The 18,439-nt window shown below is 49.1% G+C and overlaps 1 protein-coding gene and 1 pseudogene across 1 annotated transcript in view; one reads left to right on the forward strand and one right to left on the reverse strand.

The window, feature by feature from the left end:
* The window catches only part of LOC149360453 (myb/SANT-like DNA-binding domain-containing protein 1), an 82,118-nt gene extending 63,955 nt beyond the window's left edge, over nucleotides 1–18,163 (reverse strand). Inside the window, exon 1 of the mRNA XM_089572322.1 lies at nucleotides 17,665–18,163. The gene's annotated coding sequence lies outside the window, so the exon portion shown is untranslated. The remainder of the gene's footprint in view (nucleotides 1–17,664) is intronic.
* On the forward strand, nucleotides 955–1,656 carry LOC149360455 (uncharacterized; annotated as a pseudogene).
* Nucleotides 18,164–18,439: the final 276 nt, after the last annotated feature.

Below are 18,439 nucleotides of genomic sequence, written 5' to 3' on the forward strand. Positions count from 1 at the left end.
GGAATTGCGGTTGTTTCAAGCAAAAACGCGATTCTGCGCTTATTTGTGCACCACCTGCTCGGTTCGGACGTCTCTGGCGCGCAATAAAGCGATTCTGCTCGCATTTTCTTTCGCAGCTGTTCAGCTGTTCGCTCCATTCCGCGGGCTAGTTGCTGGGCAGGCCGACTCGCCATTTTGGCACTGGCCGCCTCGCCTTCGCCGCCATTTTTAGTGGCGACGCAGACTTCCCGCCTTTTTTCGCGCGCGTGGGCTCCCTTCACGCGGCGTCACGTGACGAGCACGGAGGAGAGAAAGAAGCCCCTCTCTCCGAGGCCCACTACACAAGTGTGCGTTAGGAAAGTCACGTGGCTTCGCAAGGGCGCCCCCGCGGACCACTCTCTCCCTAGTTAGTACGCTGAGTTTGCACATCAGACTTCTTTGTAGCAGTTGCGGAGCCCCCTGCAGTCGCTGTTGCCAGTTGCGTCTGACTGTGTTGTAAGCTTGCGTGCTTGCATTTTCGAGGATGTCGTCTGTCCGTTGGGATCAGTAATTCACTGAGATGGGCCGCATCATGGACGAAGAAACGGTGCAAGAAGATTTCGTACGGAGCCTGCACCTCGGTCGTCCGCAGTGCGACCCGAACCGTCGACAAGTTCGGGAGGCCGTCCGGCGACGTCCGAGTACTGGGGCGTTTGCAAAGAGCTGGGGTTCAATGAAGCCAAACTGGATTGCGACGGGGAAGTCGTCACCAAGTACCGCCGTTTTGCCAGCAGTACGCGGGCGCAGTTCCGGTGCAACATGTGCGCAAAACAACTGTCCCAAATGCACGGCAGCGCTGCGTTTCGAGGGAGTGCTACTCTAGCCGGTAACGGAAGCGGTTCGTCGAGCTTTTTCGCCCGTAAAGACTGCTTAGGCCGCCCTAACGTGAAGCTGCCGCGGTCAGCTGTGCTTTACCTGACCTTCTGCACGGCAAAGGAGATTCCCATGTGCCTCGCCAGAGAGATGCTCAGCAATGAAATCTCCAAGCAGACCTGCACCGACTGGACGAACTACGTCCGCGAGGGCTGCTGCGCTGAACTGTCCGAGCAGCCTCCGATGGGTGGACCTGGCGAAAAGGTGCAAGTCGATGAGTGCCTCATGAGGGGCAAGCGGAAAGCAAACCGCGCCCGGCTTTTGGCAGGCGACAACGTGCCACCGCACCACCATAACAACTACGGCGGCGTGGTCGACCGTGGCCCCTGGATTTTTGGGATGGTTTGGGAGGCCACCATGGAGATCCGCATTTTTGAAGTCGACTGGAGAGACGCTGCGACTCTCGGAGCCATCATCGCCGCCAACGTTCGGCCGGGGACCACGATTGTCAGCGACGAGTGGGCGCCGTATCAGTGTGTGCCGGGGCTGCTCGACAGCGACGGAGTCAACTTGAAGCTGACTCACAGCGCTGTCAACCACTCAGGGTTTTTCCTGGACCCTCTGACCGGCGCCCACACTCAAAACATAGAGAGTTCCTAGCAGAAGGCCAAGGCCCGCCTGATCAGGAGCGGATGGAAGTTTGCACCGGAGCTCGCGGAGTCCTACCTTGGGTGGCTTTGGTGGCTGTCCATCAACGGGAGGCACCGCTGCCATGACACCTTTCTTCGACTCATGGAGCTGATCTCGAAGCATTACGCCATGTAAATGGAGCCCCTGACATCTCCGCCAGTACACGAGGCCCTCCTGGTCCGGAAGCTGCTTTGCCAGCTTTTTTTTTTCTTTTCACGGCCCCTCTGGGGGCCACCAAACGTGCCTTGGCAGAGCTGGCACAATGCGTACCACTATCTCGAACCCGAGTTCCCCTCTCTAAACCGAGTCTCCTATGTGCAGCAACTGGTCCTTGGACTGCTCCCTTTTTAAAGAGTTCAGCATCGCCTGAAGGAAACTTGTCGGGCATGACACGCGCCCGATTGAGACTTACGCGTGTTATTACGCGACAGAAAGCAGCGAAAGCGCGCTGTGGTAGATAAACGTGGACTCGATGACCAGAAATGAGTCGACGGAGCACGATTAGTTCGTGTTTTTGACGGCCGAATATGGCACTGGTTTCACAAATTAAATATTTGCAGTCAAATATCGGGAACCTGAAAGATGTCGTGACTCTATATACTGCAGTCGCTTTGTTTGCACGAAGGCCGCCTGTAGAGGGCAAGACAGGAGGCTGATTAAATCTTTTACTTATGGTATATTGCGATAAAGCTGCCAAAAGAGGAAAAATTCGCAAAAACTGACCCGCCTCGCTGCCCCGGTCACGCCGCCGAAATCGCGGGGAAAAAAATGGTTGTTTTAGTTCTAGTTAAACCCGGAGTGACACGAGAGGTGTACATCAGGCCGAGTTGAACTCGCTCGGTCGAATTGCAAACTCAGTTTTCGCCGCTCATTTCGTGGTTTCCTCCCTCATATGAAACTGAAATTAATGCCTACCTTCGAACGAAACTGCGGCACGAATGCGTATCGCGGTTTTTTTTTTTCTTCGTGTCTTCAAATTGTTCTAGCTCAGATCGATCTGCTTGCTTCCGCCATGCGTGCTGGTGGTGACATGTTTCTGCTACCTTCTTTTCTCTTTCCGCGCTGTTTCAATGGCTTTAGCGCTAGGCTGCTCACCCCAGCGTCACAGGTCGAATCGCACCGCGTTTGTATTTGTGCGAAAAACGAAAGCACATTTCGCGATGTCGATGAGCATTAATCAATCAGATTCTATTGAGGTTTCAGTTTTAGCATATATGCTGCGCCTGATAGCATATAGGCGTGCGCCTGATACGACCAACATGGTAACGCATTGCCGTTCCGACCGGTATCGCGCTTGCCTAGCCGCTTCTGTCGTATAGCATGAACTGGTGGGCGAGTTGGTCTGACAAATCTAGTCAAGCAGCGCTACGGCACAGGGCCAAAGGTGAGCGCTGTGTTCGTCCCTTTCTCCCCTTCGGCCCTGTGCCGTAGCGCTGCTTCACTAGATAGTTCTGTCGTATGGTCTTGTTTATAGCAGATGGCGCATTTGCCATACAGATATCTAAAAATAACATCTGTTAATCTGGAGCCCTTCAAAAACGACTTTGCGCACAACCTACGTACAGCCCTGGGACATTAAACTCACAAACCACTGGAACGGCTCAGTTATGATGCGCATCGAAGGGGCACTATTCCGCGGCCGCCCGAGGTCTACAGTACGTGGTCTGTAATCTGCAGAGCCACACTGATACCGCGTGTGTACGACAGAGACACAAGTTTAGTTCACATGTGGAATCGTGTCGGCCGAGAAGTGCACATATACCAAGTGCCCGCCAGCGCTCTCTCTCCTGTTGCCGCAGATGATGGATCATTAGTACTATTTTTAATAAATACTGCAGCGCCGGATACTTCGCATGTAACGATCCCCAACACCTGGGTAATTCCTGTTGACAGCACGCACGGCAGTAAGCAAATGCGCCATTTCAGGGAAGCGCACAAGTCAAGCAAGAAGCTTCGATCAACGCTTAAAAACGGCCCACCGATGGACACACTGTGCAGGTGTCAGTCAAGAGCGCTGCGGCGCCGTCGTCGCGCGAGTCCCTGTTGGCGTTGCATAACTCTCGTATTTTCCAACTGCGGCAGCCAACTCGGGTCACTTTTCGCACCTTTTTCCTCTGGGAGGTTTTAACGCGCAATAACTTAATTCAGGTGCGTCTTGCTTCCCCATACACGCGACTGTTTCATGCAAACAAAGCGACTGCAGTACCGTCAAAACCACGAACTAACCGTGCTCCGTCGAGTCATTTGTGGTCATCCACATAATTCTACCACGGTGCGCTTTCTATCGCACTTAATCGGAAGTTCCCTAATATACCCCGCCTTGAGTGTGGCGGTGTAAAAGAAATTAACTTAGTACACACAGACAGTGATACTGGTGAACTGTTTATTCCCACACAAAAGTAACTGGCAAAGGAGCTTAAGAGACCAGGAGGGCCTCGAGCAGTGCGGAGAGAGGTCAGGGGGCCACTTCACACGGCCTAAATCAGTCGGAGTTAGCCACCATGACAGCAGCATCAGGCGGGCCTTGGCCTTCTGGCGGGGGAACTCTGGGTGTGGGCGCCGGTCATAGGGTCCTACGAAAAACTGAGTGGTTTACAAGTATTGCGAGCCAGGTTCAAGTTGACTCCGTTGCTGTCGAGCAGCCCCGGCACACACTGATACGCCGCCCACTCGTCGCCGACGATCGTGGTCCCCGGCCGAACGTTGGCGGCGATGATGGCTCCGAGAGTCGCAGCGTCTCTCCGGTCGACTTCAAAAATGCGCATCTCCATGGTGGCCTCCCAAATCATCCCAAAAATCCACGGTCCACTACGCCGCCGTAGTTCTGGCGGCGCGGTGGCACGTTGTCACCTGCCAAAAGCCGGCCGCGGTTGGCTTTCCGCTTGCCCCTCATGAGCATAGAGTTTCTTACTATTACCTAGAGGGAAAGCTGGCGACCCCTCTATGGGGGTTTGCATGGAGACCCCTCGAGACCACTTCAGCCACCATGGGCGCTCAAAGCATCATGGGCCGGTGAGCTACCGACCGCAGAACTACAACTTTTGGCCAAAAAATAATAGAAAAATACAGCTGTTAGATAACTACGAATGTCCTAACATTCAATATCTTGTCTAATGATTGCAACAAACGAGCAGAAAAGCATTTAAGTGCAAAGTTTGCCCAAAATAAGAGACGACTAGTTTTCCTATTGGCCAAGTGATGAACACTAAAAAAACTTATCTTGCGTAATTAGCAGGCGCACTTTTGAAAGTAAATATGTTTAAAAAAAAAATGTTGTTGCTTAGATACATTAAGAGATTTTTTTAATGGCATTTCGGAAGAGTAAAACCTTTTATTGGCGCCGTGTGTCGTCGCGTTTTCACTACTATGGCTTTTGCACACTGCGTTCGCGCGAAAGTCGTCTGCGCACACACAAGGACAGCGTTTTTGGAATGAACATCTTAGTAATGACACTCCGAGTTCCTGAAAAACTACGACTGTCCCGCAACAAGTAGCTCACCGCCCCATGATGCTTTGAGCATCCATGGTGGCTGAGGTGCACCGCCGCCAGCTTTCCCTCTAGGTATTAGTAAGAAACTCTATGATCATGAGGCACTCATCGACTTGCACCTTTTCGCCAGGTCCACCCATTGGAGGCTGCACGGACAGTTCAGCGCAGCAGACCTCGCGGACGTAGTTCGTCCAGTCGGTGCAGGTCTGCTTGGAGATTTCATTGCTGAGCATCTCTCTGGCGAGGCACATGGGGATCTCCTTTGCCACGCAGAAGATCAGGTAAAGCACAGCTGACCGCGGCAGCTTCACGTTAGGGCGGCCTAGGCAGTCCTTACGGGCGAAAAAAACTCCACAAACCTCTTCCGTTTCCGGCTAGAGCAGCACTCCCTCGAAACGCTGCGCTGCCCTGCATATAGACCTTTTTCAGGTGCGCGCGGCCATCTTTCGACAGCAGCGCCGTCTTGCGTCTGGCCCATTTCTCCGCCATGTTGGCTTGGGTGGCCGCCGCTGCAATACAGGCAGCGAGTACTCGCCGCGCTGTTCAGCCTTATCCGAGTGTTGATTTTTGCATGATTTTGACCTGCAAAGTGTTGCACTGTATGCACTGAGCAACTGTGAACAAAATGGCCCATGCTTCGGCGAGCGGCGACGCGGATGTTTCCCTGCAAGTTGTGCCGAAAATTGACATTGGAGGTTCGCTTCTACGGCGTAGAAGCGAGGCACACGTGCGTAGAATCTACGCACGTGTGCGCAATTCATTTAACGGCCTTCTGGTATCTATAATGGAGACGTTTATTAATGCAAGCACGAAATTTTCTGAGCGCTTCTATGTTGTAGTTATAATTACGAAAGAAAAACCGCTCCGCTCCGAGCTAACAGCAGTGTTGCTGTCAAGCGCTCAAGCGGTCTGCTCTGCGTTGCGCCGGTGACACAAACAGATTGAAACTGCGTTCGACTGCGTCTTTCACTACATTTTCCCTCTGAACTGCCCTAAAAAACGGTACTTTCTGTAGTGCATTCTGTAGTAGTTTCTGGAGGAGGCACCGCTGGAGCGCATAAGCGAACAGAATTCTGCTGCGGCTTTTGGCTTTGCATAAATTTCTTGATTACTTCGTACTAACGGCAAAATAACTGGTGAAGCGTGCAAATGTAGGGTGGTCCACTCTTAGCGTGAGCATGCGAGTGTGTGTCAGCGCTCTTCGGAGCGCCAGTGCATCCGTCGGCGCCACGCGTCGAAGCAAAGTGTCGCAGGAACAGAGGAAGCTGGATGTGGAGCTTCGCGTCGTCTGACATTTCGCTAAACTCGGAAAAAGATGTAGTAGAGAGGCATCTGGCCTTCGAACGCTATGTAGTTTATACACTCGAAACTGGTGCATCTGCTGTGACAGTCTCTGAGGGGCATATCTGCGTTGTCCGTCTCGGGTGAGGCCGCTGATTAATTACGAAAGAGCGAGAAAGCGCGTGCGTGTGGTCGGGTGGGCACGGCGTGCCTGCTGATTGCACGCCCCTAATAGGCACATTTTTTTTAAAACAATCGGCACTTTGCATTATGGCGTCAGTTGAAAATAGTATTTGGTCGAAGCATAAGGTGTCACGATGCAAGGTGGACACGTCAAAGCTGCCGCCTTCAGTTTTTTAAGTCCTGCTGGTTTATCGGATATTTACTGCAAGCAAACAGCTGTGGCATATGTGCAATGCATCATGGCTTTCATGTACTGTCAAATAGCTATGTTTACAGTGTCGTTGTCGTTAATAATCAGTCGCCAGTGTCGGCAGCTATAACAGAAATGTTTCACGTAACCCGCAGTGCTGCTGCATCATTTACCCAAATTATTACGTATGTTTTGATTTTGCAAGGGTCACAGAGGACACATATCTTAGCGTCATCAGCAGTAGGTGCTCGCGTGTAAGGTATGTGTAGCTGAAACAGCCCGCAACCGCACTGCCGCCATGGCTCTCTGTGTTCTTCACACTGCTCCGCTTCAAGCCGCCTTCGCTTCCTGTAGTTGTTTGAACAGCAGACGACTGCGCAGTGGCTTCCCGAAGACCTCGTTGCAGCTTTAATCTCACATACACCCAAATCGGGCTACTACAGCTAAGCAACCGCACACAGTAAACACGGAGAACCGCAGAGAACGCACGGGACGCACGGACACCGCCTTTCCGAACCAGCCAGAGAGGAGGAAAGCGACATGGCGGTGTTCGGCGCGCTGGGTGCGAGGCTAAAACTGAAAAAGGTCTATAGGACAGTTGTTTTCCGCACCTGTTGCACCGGACTGCACCCGCCTACCGCCGAGCTCTCCACAAAGGCCCCAGCACTCGGACGTCGCCTGGCATTCTCCCGAGCTTGTGAAGGGACGGGGTCCTGCTGCTTCTTACACAATGTCGTCGTCCACGATGCGGCCCATCTCAGTGAATTTCGGATCCCAACGGACGGACGACATTCTCGAACTACAAGCACGCAAGCTTACGAAACAGTCACACAGAAATGACACGAAGACCTCACACGACCGGCACCCACACTCAGAGTGAGGAGCAGTGTTGCCAACTCAAAAATAATAAACCCGCAACAGGAACTCCCAAAACCCGCTAAAGCCAGCCAAATGTACTTTTTGTGCCAAAAAGACCCCCTTTTTTTGTGTGTGTGTGTGTGTGTGTGTGTGTGTGCGGGTCGCACTGCCTCTAATAATTTTTTATGCGTATTTTTCTGCTATGTGCTTTGTGTTTCCCACTTACCTGTTCTGTGCCCATCCCTATAAAAGGGGATGCATTAACAATGTAAAATCACTCCTGAAGAAGATCTGTCTTCCGATCGAAACGCCGAGTTGAATAAATATGTTTCCTTTAACGAAGCGTATACTTCGCTATACAGGGTGTTTCACCTAAGATTTTCTGCAATTTTTAAAAATAAGCTATCTGAATTAGATGCGCGCTTTTTCTGGCATAGCATTGTCAGTGGTGTAGTACATCATAATGCAGCTAAGACGTGCTAACTAGCAGGCTTGTTAACCAATATTTAATAGTTAACTTTTAAACTATTACCGTTGGGCTCCTTAATTATTGAGAGGCATGTAGCCCACCGTAAGTAATACCCATATCAGATTTTAGAATTTCGAAAATGCGGTTACCCTTGGCGCTGTGGCCCAACAAATTTCGCCTACATAGCGCCAAAATATATGCGGTTTGAGAAGCTTGCAGGCAAAGCAACCTCTCCAGTGAACCTAGCTCGTCGAGATAGCCAAAATTTGTTGGGCCACAGCGCCGAGGATAATCGCGTCCTCGAAATTCTAAAAACGGGTATGGACTTCACTTACGGTGGGCTACATGCCTCTCAATAATTAAGGAGCCCAACGGTAATAGTTTAAAAGCTAACTATTAAATATTGGTTAACAAGCCTGCTAGTTAGCACGTCTTAGCTGCATTATGATGTACTACACCACTGACAATGCTATGCCAGAAAAAGCGCGCATCTAATTCAAATAGCTTATTTTTAAAAATTGCAGAAAGTCTTAGGTGAAACACCCTTATTCTTGTAAGCAGTCAAGTACTTCATGCTTTCGCAACTTATATATACATATATATATATATATATATATATATATATATATATATATATATATATATATATATGTGTGTGTGTGTGTGTGTGTGTGTGTGTGTGTGTGTGTGTGTGTGTGTGCGCGTGCGTGTGTGTGTGTGTGTGTGTGCGTGCGCGCGCGTGTGTGTGTGTGTGTGTGTGTGTGCGTGTATACACACACACCTGCGTGTATACACGCCCACCACCCGATGGGCAGGAGAATAGCCTACCATAAAACTGGCTTTAGACAGACAGACAAACAAACACACAACGACCAAATGGAGGGAAGGGCCACTATAAGCTCATGCTAGCGAACTAAAAAACATAGAGTCATGCAAAGAGGTTCGCTAGATGGAGATGTCAGTCACAAAAACAAACAAATACAGTACAGTTTCGCCTACAATGACTAAAAGGCGAATAGGTTCTTTTCCTCTGCTTTCTTCCTCTGCACCAGGGGTGCCCCGTCGGAGACGGCTTGTTATAATGACTTGAAGGCTGAAGGTCTAGCTGAGACGATACTTGGCAACAACATACGAACTTGCAGTGGATATAAATTGAAGCTTTATATACAATAGTTTACATTTATATACAAGTTGAGCAGTGAGCACAACAACAACATGGAACTGGCTAACATTTAGGGGAGGCCCCTACTCGGCGTAGCCGAAGATGCGTTACATCTATCTCCGTAGCCCAGAACCCTTTTTCCGGGCTCCGGGACCCAGTTTTAAAGACACATGGGCCCGACCCACATTCATCAGCATCCAATCGTGTCAAACTCTTAACACGATTGGTTATTAGCCGTGTGGCCCGCCCTCCAACTTCCTTAAGGCACATAACTCTCTCCCAAATGTGCATATTGTAAAAAGGGCATCATTTTCACTTAAAACATAGTACATTCCGAGAATTCACACACATACGGATTGGCCCCCTGGGTTACGTGCCCCGCCCCACACTTCCACCGTATTAAACAAACTCTCTCCCCTAAGGAAAGAAAAGCAAAATACTTACAAACCACATACCGAAACACTCCCACTATATCAGATCAACTCTCTTCCCTAAGGAGGAAGAAGCAAAACACTGAAAACAACATAGCAAGACACTTCCACGGGTGCGACTGTCTCCCCAGTACCCGTGACCTTGACGCTTCCCGGCACTGGGGCAATTGTCGGCCCCAACCCAGCTGCGACTGTCGCAAACAACACCCGAGAGCGCAGATCCACTTTCCGTTAAGAGTCGGATCACAATGGACTGCCGACCCCACCAGTTGTCCTCCAGGGTCCGGGCGGCGACATAAGTCAAGTGGCCGCCACTGTCCCCAATTAAGCAGGTGGCTGTGGTCGTTCTGTCCAGTGGTGTCTGTCAAGCCGCGGTGAGCTGTCGGCGTAAGATGAAACGGCGGCGTTGACCTTTTTATGCTCTTGGTTCTTTGGGCACTGGCACAAAGCGGCCCCGGCGAGAAACACGCGTCCTTCCCCAAAAGGGGACAATGGGAGGCTTGGGTGAGCCGGCCGCTCCCTCTCTGGCTGCTGCCCGCTTTGCGCTCTCCTCGCAGCCCCCCCGCCGGGGGCTCTCCGGGGTCTGCAGCGGCGACACCAAAGGCAACAGAAAGATGGGCGCTCCTAATGAGACCGCGCGCATCCACATCTCTCCTTGGGGCCCGCTCAGCGACGAAGCCTCCCTTCCTTAGCCGCTAAGAAAGTAGGGGGGAGGGGGGAATAAACACACATGGCGCATGCTAGCCCTCTACAAATACATCAAAGGATGCGCTTGCTGACCTGTTGAAGTGGTCGAGGTGATCGCGCTTTGTGGCGCCTGCCGCTAACCTCGGAGGAGGTGGGCGGATTTTCCTTGCGGAGCCTACTTGACGAGGCGGGAGAGAGCAATATCTCGGAGAGGGAACGGAAAGAGGGGAGCATGGCGAAGTAGCTACATTACGGTGGCTGCCACTACTCTAAAGATAAGTCTTTTCAAAAAATGTTGCGCCGTGCGTTTCGGGAACGATGCCTCACAACCGCAGGGGTAGAAAATATTTTCCACCAGCGGATGGTCCGTGGCCATTGAAAGGTGCAGTGAAGAGGAATCTGAACTCGTCTTTTAGCCGCGGTAACTCGATCTACACGTTCCAAGCATTCTTATAAACTACGACTTATTGCCCTATGTGGCCGATTTCCCCAATTAAATCGAATTAAAGTCCGGCTCCAGACTTTATTTTTTTAATTCTCCCTGTACGGTGGGTGGAGTCTACCAACGCGTGGAGTGCCTTTCAGCCAGCTCCAAGGAGGCTATGATTTCGCTTTATTTTGTTTTTTAGGTTTCCGTGAATAAATAGTTTCTTTCGGAGATAGTATAGCCGCAAAATAAGCCCGCAGAAATAAAAATACGTGCGGACTATTTGCTATTACGGATTATTACGTATTACTCCGCCGACGGCAGAGCGGCAAGCCGCCACGGGACTGGGTGAAAGGCACTCCACGCGTTGGTCGACGCCGCCCACCGTACGGGGAGAATTAAAAAAAAAGGCGGCAGCCGGGCGTTAGTCCGATTTAATTAGGGAAATCGGCCACACAGGGCAATAATTCGAAGTTTCTAAGATTGCTCGGAACGTGTAGATCGAGTTCCCGCGGCAAAAAGACGAGTTCAGATTCCTCTTCAGTGCACCTTTAAGTTTTCATCCACTCGAAGGAATTTACTTTATTCTTGAAAACATCATCTTTGCAATGATTGGCATCCGCTTATCTTCGTCATGCTTCCATAGTCCGTGTACTGTTTTGAACCGTGTGCACTTGTTTTTATGCGAAGCATACTACTTTAGCTACCACTTCAGCCCTTCACCGTGGTTATGCGCCTCCAAATCACGTGATACATGACGAAACACCACGTGACACGATGACGTCACGGCAGTGGAGAAACGGGGGCCCACCTCGCGCCGTCGCTGTGGTTGTGCGCCTCCAAATCACGTGATACATGATGTCACACCACGTGACACGATGACGTCACGACAGTGGAGAAACGGGGGCCCACCTCGCGCCGTCGCTGTGGTTGTGCGCCTCCAAATCACGTGATACATGACGTCACACCACGTGACACGATGACGTCACGACAGTGGAGAAACGGGGGCCCACCTCGCGCCGTCGCTGTGGTTGTGCGCCTCCAAATTACGCGACGCGATGATGCTTCGCATTCTCCAGGCTTAACCAAGTTAAGCCTCAGCCATTTTTATCCCGAGTGGAAGTTAAAATAATACTTGGGCAATAACTTGTATGCGGTAGCTAACACTTTAAGAAGTCTGTAGGCATATTCTATTTAAGTAAAAGTACCCATCTCTGCAAAATAAAGTCTCAGACAATACTGCGCTACTGATCTCTGCTTATTGACAATGAATTAAGTGGCACAATAAGGACGTAGATAGGAACTGATTAAAAACAAATAAAAGACGCGCAGATGGCTGGCCGGTTGGTCAACATATTCAAGTAGTTGCTGGTGGTGAGAAAGAGGCGACTAAATCAGGTGGTTCAATCGAACAACTTGCCGCACTAACACAAGCTATGCGCATTCACACCCCGTTCTTCAGCTGTCTGCCAGCAAATGATATCGACATTCGGAGCAGGAACGACCCCTTGCAGCAGGTCGCCAAATGTTCGACATCCGACGAAACCAGAAGGCCCGAAGGCCGGCGATGATGGAAACTTTACGCGACCGAATATGGCAGCGCCCATCCTATCACGTTATGGTAATCCCGCTGTAAAGCGTTTTTACAAGCTCGCCACCCCTACCTTTTTGCCAATTTTTACTCCGTAGTTATCGGCATACACTTTATGAATTTACCGGAAGGACAGCAGACTGCTATTTTAGGTCGCATATGGATTCGGTCCACTTTTTGCGGGTATGCATTGCAGCACGGAGCGAACTGCAATAAAAGTAAGCCGCCAGCTGCTCTCCACACCCTCGTCGCGGAGGCCTCGGGTGCGCGGAGCGCGCCCGAAGTTCCTGCAGTGCAATGCCGCTGCCAAAGTAGGGAAGTAAACACAACAAGCGAGCAAGCGTACCGCGTTCCATCATCGTCGCAGCTGCCTGCATACGCCGACCAGGTGGCGACATGAGGGCCGCCATGGCGGAATTTGTTTCCTCCATGGGAGCCTCTCCTCCAAAAGAACCCTACTGACGCCCTTCCCCTCAAGCTCGAACCAGACCGGCCTCTGGGAGGAGCCACGAACCGCCCGTGCCTCCGATCGATGGGCGGAGCCTGCTCAGCTTATTTGTTAAATATATGAACGCCGCGCATAACAAATGTTAAACAGGGGCGGGGCCAAGCAAGGTTGGCAGCAGGCGGCTCTTTCTGCCGGTCGCGGACTCGCCTGCTGTACTAAGGTCGCCGCCGTCCGCGAGGGTTCCTGAAGGAGAGGAAGGAAGTCGAATGACGCGTGCGAGCCGCATTCGTGTTGCTTTCTTCCGCGGCGCGCGGATGGCGCGCTCATGTACGGCAGTAAAAAAATGGACGAACTGCGGGGATGGGGGGGGTGGGGGGTGGGGTGGGGGGGTGTCGGGTGATGGTTTTACGAGACTTGCGTCTCCATATGTCGAATACAAGGTGTGCCCTGCCACCAATTTGCTGCTGGCTGCGAATGTAAAGAAATGACGAAATGACTTCTACATCAGCAGAAGTCGAAGGTACGCCTCTAACTTGTGAGTCTGGGCAATGAACAGCGATTAAATCAAGCCATAATTTATCAGCAGCGGCAGCAAGGTGTGAACATCGTGTGAGAAAAAACAAACAGCTCTCTTAGCAAGTTTGTAGCACTGAGTATCGAAAATCTTGTAATACTATTTTCGCTGCTGCTGCTGCCATTTACTGTCCGAACTGTTGGATTTCATGTTGCGGTCCCCCTGTACACTTCAAACAATGTCTGGTTCTTGCAACATATACAACCTGACCATTCCCAAGGATGAGAGATTTGTGGAATGTTCCAGTTGCGACAGCGCTTATCACAAAATATGCTGTTTCACTGAGAAGTCACTCAAATCGAAGAATGATGCTGTAAAAAAATCGTGGAAGTGTCCATCAAGAAAAGTACTAGAAGCACCAATAGCAGTAATGAAGGCACCAATAGCTCTGGTACAGATATTAAACTTACCCTCGTGTCAATTAACTGGAAGATGGAACAGCATATGCCCTTCGCAGAAAAATTCAGAATATGGGAGAGTCCCTTAACTTCCTATATGAGAGGTTCGATGAATTTGAGCAAAACTTCTGCATTAAAAGGTCGATATTAAGGAGCAAAAGAAGAGGATGTCAGGGCTGGAGCAAAACGTTGATCTACATCAGCTAGCCCAACCTCGGCATAACAGAGAGATACATGGCCTTGAATCCTGAAGCCGTCAGGAACTGCATGGCATAGAGCAAGTAGAAGATGAGGATCTGGCAGTTATATTAAACGACACGGTCGATCAGCTTCATGTGCCTCACATGATAGAATCTGACATTGCAACGGTTTGTTCAATTCTTTCGAAACGTGATAAGGTACCAGGCACCATTGTCCGCTTTACGAGGCATGTGATAAAGTGTATTAAGAATAAGAAGAATTTTTAAGGAGTACAGACACCTGATTTCAATTGGTTGTTTTCTTCCCTACCGGTATGCGGAAGACACTACTATGCATGAATCACCACGCGGTATCCGCCTAGTACAGCTAAACAACTTATGATCAAATTTTTCTGTCAGGCTGTTTTGGTTTCTGTTTAAACAGCAGAACGATGTCTGGGACGTCAACGTGTGCGTATAGATCACGTGAGACGTCAAAAAATTGCAATATTCGCTGCTTCTACATTAATTTTTATTCCGGCTCTTGGTGCAGGCAGTCGTTCGCATTTTAGTGAATTAAAACGACAAAGTAGCCGTATCGCGGTTTTTTTCCTGCCTCAGGTAACCTATCTTTATAAGCACACCTTTACATCTCATAGCTGGGCTGTTGAAACCGAAACGGCACGAGAAATAAATTTGATTATAATATATTTAGCGGTCGTAAGAGAACACCGTGCGGTAATCCATGTATTATAATCATTTACGCTTCGCTGCAAAGCAGAAAACATGCACCCAAAAATTACGTGCCTATACTTCGTAATACCTATATTCTTTCAAAGAAAGCCTAACATTGCGCTATAGAGACCTGCTTCAAGCAACGAAAAACTGTGCCAAAGATATAGGCTATAAGTTTGCTGGTATGTCAACAGAAAAATTTTTGTTCGGAAAAGCAAGGGAAACATTGTAATTTAGGTGAAGGGGATGGATCGGCGGCAGCACTATTCATAATTTGTTTTTTTTTTGTTGCCCTTCTAAATGTGATCAAAATGCGGCAGACGTGTTATTAATTCCCGAGTGACCAGAACTGCAATGCTGCCTGTGTTGAACCGACATCGCTTAAAGTGAATAATCTGAATGCACGCTGTGTAAAGAACAAGAAAATCTTTTTAGAGGAATTCTTTAGCGAATTTTCATTTCCTTTTTCTTTTAGGATGCTCAGTGTTACTTGGAGTGCACATTTTTCAGGAGAATGAGCTGCAAAACTTTTTACTTTCACCACTCCGGCTTCCGTGGGGGTGATCTTCCTTTACTGATATCTTATGACATTGAACGCGGCATAACGGACTGGCATAATAGTGAAACTTCCTATGATTTAGAAATATTATAAGTTTGTACTGGCAGGACAGTGCTTTCGGTTCAAATCCACAACACCTGTGCGACGTCCATTCACGTTAAAGAACCCCAGGTCACCAAAATTACCGAAGCCCTCCATTACCGAAGAACTCCATATAGTGAAACTAAAACCAAATACGGTCACTGCCCCACCTATCGTACCTCAGCGCAAGCTATTCACATTTACTTTCTTCTCTACAACATAGCGTGCTGGAGAAATAAAGGCACGCCGTAGAATGCTTCTCCCACCTAAACGGCCGCATTGTTCGAGCTTAAATTTCGAATTGTTTTGCTACATCTCCTTGGGTTACTTCCCTGAATCCATCAAAGAAGTCTTATATTCGCATCGTCTCCGGCGACGGCGAAGGAAGTAAAACTGTTCTGTCTGCGATCGCACCGGGGGCGCCATCTCGTCTGTTGGCCGTGAATATTCAGCAAAAGATGGAGGGTTCGGGAGGTTTGAACACGCTCTTTAAACTGGTTTCTTTAATGGTGACAGAAAATTTAGTTTGCAGAAAACGATACCGTGTGCTGGGGTGAACAAATTGACGATGTATCAAAACGATTACAACTGCCTGCGCCCACCCGTATATTTTAAGATCTTCATTTAATCTGCCTGCGAGGAAAATGATACACGAATCCTGGCGAATCTTATAAAGGTATTGCAATTTACGCGTTTGCTTCTACATACAAGTTAAATGTACTAAATCGCATTATTCATAAAATAAGCAAAAAATCCTACTCACGACATTCAATATCACGGGGAAAATTTCTTAAATACCTTGCACGGATTAGACGTTCTTTTTCACTCGAGAGCAGTGCGTGTTCGAGTCTTTCTGCAAACTTATCTCTTTTCCTTTAAGACTGACAATATTAAAACACGGGTTCTTCGGTGCTCATAATGGCACGTGTTACACAGAATTTTTACTAAATACGACAGGGCTCGAATATTTGATATGCAGTTTTATTTCAACCAGCTTACGTATGATTGCTGCGTTCCGAAATTCAGTTCATTTAAAAAGCTCCTAAGAATGCGGCTAACAGCTAACATAATTTTTTCTGTATGAATTGCCGCCGATTTGTACCTTTTGAATTCCAAGCGACGACGCAGCTTTCAAGCATAAAACACACACACACACCCTCAGATATGTGACTCAACCGCGAAGACCTGCAGGCACTCCGTAAAAGGCATATCTCGGTATCTTAATTAGAGATGTGGATGCCCGAATCATAGCACATATTGAGACAGGTCCTCGGCAGCTTTTCGCAGGGACTGTACACCTTCCCTCTAAGAGTGTACGTCGCAAAAAAAAAATCTCTAGCGTCTTTTACAGCAATCGCTACTTGTGCAACTGTACAGAAAATAAGCCCTTGAGTAAAACATTTGGGAAAAATAGTGCAACTACAGCTATCATACTCCACTCGACGGGTGCGACAGCAATATTTTGCACCCATGTTGGGTGAGGAAGGGTGCGATTTATAGACAGAGAAATGCATCATTAATCCTGAAAGTTTCTTTACAGTGGGGAAAGCCATGTAATGAAAACAGCACCGAGCAGCCGCAAAACAAAGTGCCGAGCTCGGAGATTTGTAGAATTGTTCGCGCAGTCGCTGGATTCATTTCCGGCCTGTGCCGACGTAAAAATATCTTGAAAAACAATCGAATCTAAGGTCAGCTGCCGACAGTTGACTCAAAATGAGTTTTCGCTTGGTTCACTCATTCGTAGCGAAACGGTTTGAAACAGACCATGAGGAGAGTATAATCGTCGCTCAATATTTGTCTGCTGCTGTCTGTACGCCCACAAAAGCTATAACTTCCACTATAGCAACGTCCCGATCTACGGACTACGCATATAATTAAATTAAGTAGCGATCAGGTACTGCTAAATTGAAGCAAACGTTTAGACTGGCTGGAGCAAAGCGCAGAACCCCAATACCGTGGCTAAAATACTAGAGATCTCAACTCACTTCCTATGCATACCACGATTTCTGCATCTTATGCTACAGTTCCGAACCTCTCAAGGTCCGCCTTGAATTCATTCCCAAAGTGTGGTACTTACTGTAAGAATATGCAACTGCATTTAAACACTCCGCGTAAGGCTATTTCATTTATTTCATATAATTAGTACTCCCTTGAAGTCCCAAAGACACTACACATGAAAGCAACAATAACAATATTTATCTGGAAACAAGAACAGAATGTTCCGACATCATCGCAAAAGTCACGTTGTACAAATGTCCTACCGAAAGCCGCCTCGAAGGCCTGCCTTCGTCAACATGCACTCTGACACACCTTGTTCTCAGTAATAATGGCATCCACAACAGTAGCCCTGAGGGCACTATTACTCAGGCTGACAACAATGTAAAGCTCGTTGCCACTTACGTGATGGTAGCACCGATGACGACGCAGTCCATGCGCATAGCTTCGGTTGGAACGTGAGTGCTCGGTCACGTCACTCAGAAAGCGTAATCCGTGCGGCAGAAACGATGATGCAGTCGACCTGGCAAATAGCATTGCTCCATGCGTGCACGCGCACCACTGCACATGCAAGTCGTCATCTTTTGGGACGTATGTTGCACTGCACTGCATCTGTGCGAATCACCTTGAACATGGGGCACATACCACTGCCGGTTTAGATCACAACACACACACACACGCGCGCGCACACACTCCACACTGGCTCTGCACTTTCGGCACAGAACGCATTAGATTGATGAACTCCATAACTGTGCTCGACGAACCGGGAGCGCTGGAGATAATCACCGCATCACAGGAGTGTTAAGCAGTGGTTTTGCAGTCGACGGTTAATCCTCTATCTCTGTTCGTGTCTTCTGCGTGGAGCTTATAGTTGAATGGTCACTGCCAGCCAGGTATCACCTTTACTCTTGCGGTGCTAGCGTGCGCTCGGAGGACCAGGACAGCCACCGGGCCAAAAATTGGGTAGCCATAATACGGTGATGCAGATCAGCAAGGGTAGGGAGGGCTGGCAACAAAAGAGGCACAAGAATTAACAGCAGCACGTCGAAAACAGTCGACCGGACACCAGCACAGTACCAGGTTTGCGTATGTGAAGTTAGACGTGGCTCTAGGACGACTTTGATTCCGAAGCCTTTTAGTCCTCAAGGACATGCTTGTTTGAACTGCACCAAATATTTCT

This window comes from Amblyomma mixtum, chromosome 2, assembly GCF_055824585.1.
Source record: "Amblyomma mixtum isolate Tamu chromosome 2, ASM5582458v1, whole genome shotgun sequence".
Taxonomy (NCBI): domain Eukaryota; kingdom Metazoa; phylum Arthropoda; class Arachnida; order Ixodida; family Ixodidae; genus Amblyomma; species Amblyomma mixtum.